Consider the following 3,770-nt stretch of genomic DNA (forward strand, 5'->3'; position numbering starts at 1 on the left):
GTATGTGTTACTGAGTGTGTGTGTCAGCCTGTACATGTATGTGTTACTGAGTGGGTGCGTGTGTCAGTCTGTACATGTGAGGGTTACTGAGTGGGTGCGTGTGTCAGTCTGTACATGTGAGGGTTACTGAGTGGGTGCGTGTGTCAGTCTGTACATGTGAGGGTTACTGAGTGGGTGCGTGTGTCAGTCTGTACATGTGAGGGTTACTGAGTGGGTGCGTGTGTCAGTCTGTACATGTGAGGGTTACTGAGTGGGTGCGTGTGTCAGTCTGTACATGTGAGGGTTACTGAGTGGGTGCGTGTGTCAGTCTGTACATGTGAAGGTTACTGAGTGGGTGCGTGTGTCAGCCTAAATGAAAAATAAAATAATCTCCTCAGTAAATATATAACAGTATATATATATATTTTATACAAAGGAGCCATGAATATCCAGCTTAGTGATGCCATTATATTCAGTGCTTAGTGATGCAGTTTGTGTCACATGACTAACAGAAGTTTGTGCATTATAATAGATAATGTACATTCTGTTGTAAAATATAAGAATACTAGAAGTCACCTTGGAGTTCCATGACCTGTATAAAGTATTCAGCCTAATATCCTTATATTTGCAATATGGGGTAAATTATTCACTATATATATTATGTTATATTATATTTATCTTAAGGGCTGTAAAATTCTCCCGCCCAGAAAACCCTTTGATTAGCAACAATTTATATTTTTATGTCCCCTTAGTTAGAAACACCTTAAATCCGCTTCTGGTTTTGTATTTAGGGCTTAGCCATGCTTTCACAAACACGTGGGCTACTTTAAGGGGTGATAAACTCAAAAATGACATTTTTCTAATGATATGGGATTCTAAGCAGCTTTGCAGTAGTTTTTATTTTTACTTACTTTGCCATTAACTTTATTTTCTAAAAAGGCACCCAGTCTGATATATGGTAATTGAGCCTCTGGGTAGTTTGATTTGTAGACCAGAAAGGAATTCAACCCCCCCATAAGGCTGACTTGGCAGGTAGTTAGATAGGAGCTCTGTGTGCTTTTTTAGTAACAGCAGGGTTATTTACATATATGTCACTATTTAAAACAAGACGTCACCATTTTTGAATAAGCAAATTAGTACATCCCTGAAAGGCTTACACAATTTCAAGAAATCTACTGCTACAGGTATGGGATCCCCTATCCGGAAACCCGTTATCCAGAAAGCTCCGAATTACAGAATGCCCGTCTCCCATAGACTCCATTTTAATCAAATAATTCAGAATTTTAAAACTGATTTCCCTTTTCTCTGTAGTAATAAAACAGTTCCTTCTAATTGATCCCAACTAAGATACAAATAATCCTTATTGGATGCAAAACAATCCTATTGGATTTAATTGCAGTTTTATTGATTCTTTGGTAGACTTAAGGTATGGAGATCCAAATTACGGAAAGACCCCTTATCCGGAATACCCTTGGTCCCGAGCATTCTGGATAACGGGTCCTATACCTGTACCAGAAACCCTAGAAGTACGCAGGAGAAAGCAAGCACTAGTGGGTAATGCACAGATTTGGCTATGCACCGCCAGGCTTTTGAAGCCACATTTAGAAGTTGGGCTTATTAGAGGGGGTAGTAATAGCGTGGATGTGTGCAAATGGGGGATTGTACTATAACAGGGTGGCAGCCAGTGTTTGTAGGATACAGTTATGGGCAAAATCTGTGCAATACTCAAAGTATAGGAGCCCAGTTGGGCACATGTTTAAGGAGTGGCTGTATGGAGTTTAGAGCGATTAGGCAGGATTTTCGGCCTACAGCAGATATCTATAGAAGTAGAGATATGTGAGGTCTGCCTGCCTGCCTGCAGGAGGAAAATTGAGCAACTTTGAATTACCAAAGTGATGCAAAGGGCTTTCCACTGGCGACTGCTGGTGGAAAGCCTTTTCTGAACGGTAACTCACCCGGGATAGCAGAGATCTGCTCCGTGGGTTCTTATCCTTAGGTTTTTAACTTTCCCTTTCCATTAAAAGAGGTGAACCATTATGTAACTCATTAACCCGGGCAGTGCTTGTATCTTTCTACTGTGGTTAATATTACCCTGGACACAATTTACTGTCATGAAAGTAAAACAAATTGTATTTTTTGCCTGAGACTGCAGAAAACCACGCTGTTATTAGGTGAGAAAACAAGTTATTTGTCACAGTAGTGTTGACATAAGGCCTATGGCAGAAACTGGCCTTTCCCTTCCATACGGAAGGAAAGCAACTGCAGGTGGGTCATGCCTTTGCCATAGTTTGCCCTGAGAGCTCCATGGCGGCCAAAGCAGCCAGTGTGCAGGGTCGGACTGGGCCGCCGGGACACTGGGAAAAATCCCGGTGGGCCCCGGCTCTAGTGGGCCCCGGCGACCCAGACCCAACCCTTGCCAGCGCTCCCCCTCCAGAATGCTCCCCTGACGCGTCAAATTTATGCTCTCGGGGGAGGACGTCGTGTGGGGGGCCCTGCGAGTGGGGTTAGGGGGGCCTCTACGGGGGGTGGTGGTTAGAGGATGCGTCTGGCTGAGTGAACCTGCAGGGCTCCTGGGACGGGAGCCTCGGTGGGCCCCTCATACCCCAGTCCGACCCTGCCAGTGTTGTGCCTAAGGCTAATGGCACACGGGGCACTTGTTGCCTGCCTGAAATGATGGCAGGCGACACACCTCCCGTAAATACTTTTCCTTTGCCGTGCAGTGCCCTGCCCCTTATTGCCCCCTATTTAAGGGGTTGTTCACCTTAAAATCAGCTTGTAGTATAATGTAAACAGCAGAATTCTAAGGCAATTTGCACCCAGCCCTAATTTTTTTATTTGAATTATTTATATTTTTTCTGCAGCTTTCAGGCTTAGTCTGATTGCTTGGGGTTAATTAGTTTAGCAACCATAGAGCAGTTTTAAATCAAAATAAAAGAATAAGGCCTTAAAAAAATATATTAGCATTAAAAAATATAAAAATAACTGGCGTTAGGTTGCCAGGGTCAGTGTCCTTGACAACTAGACAGCATTGTATTTCCGCAGCAGGCTGGTAAGAGCCAGAACAGGAAAAACACAGAAAATAAATAATAAAGAGGAATAGAAATATTAATACTTTTATAAAGCTATTGAATGTGTTCTAGTTGTATAGGAGACTAGACGGACAGTACTTAGCCTTCAGCCCAGAGCTGGGCCAACAAGAAAAGAAAAAAAAGTGTTACTAAAAATAAAGGAGCAAAGGCAAAGTTTCCTAATTGTATAGTGACAGAACTATACAAAGGGTGTCATGAAGCATATCTGCGCAACGCAAAGGTGCATTCACTCACCATTAGCCAATGGCAAACTAAGTCTGGTGTATGATTCAAGCCCAGCACCACCGCAAGAGGGGGGTGGGACTGTTGGTAAGTCACCAGCGGGGAGGGTGTGAAGCACTCCTTCCCATCCTCAGGATCCTCTCCCAAATGTTATACCACTGCAATCAGCCATCAGTAAAGGCTGCAGTACTGAAGTTTCCTAAGAACTTGTGCATAATTAGGAAGTAATGTACCCCCCATTGTAAAATATAAGGATTTTAGAGTTCAGCAAGGTTTCATGACTATTAGGAATAATAATGCAGCACTTTTATACAGCTGATGGGACTTCGAGGTTAAATCTACTATCCGCATATTTTACACAGTGGGGTCATTAACATTAACTATAATACACAGTGAGTTATGTGACAGAAATGACATCACTAAGCACTGATTATAACTGACGACATCACTAAGCACATTTATATGGATATCATTTACAGG

Source organism: Xenopus tropicalis, chromosome 7 (assembly GCF_000004195.4).
Source record: "Xenopus tropicalis strain Nigerian chromosome 7, UCB_Xtro_10.0, whole genome shotgun sequence".
NCBI lineage: Eukaryota > Metazoa > Chordata > Amphibia > Anura > Pipidae > Xenopus > Xenopus tropicalis.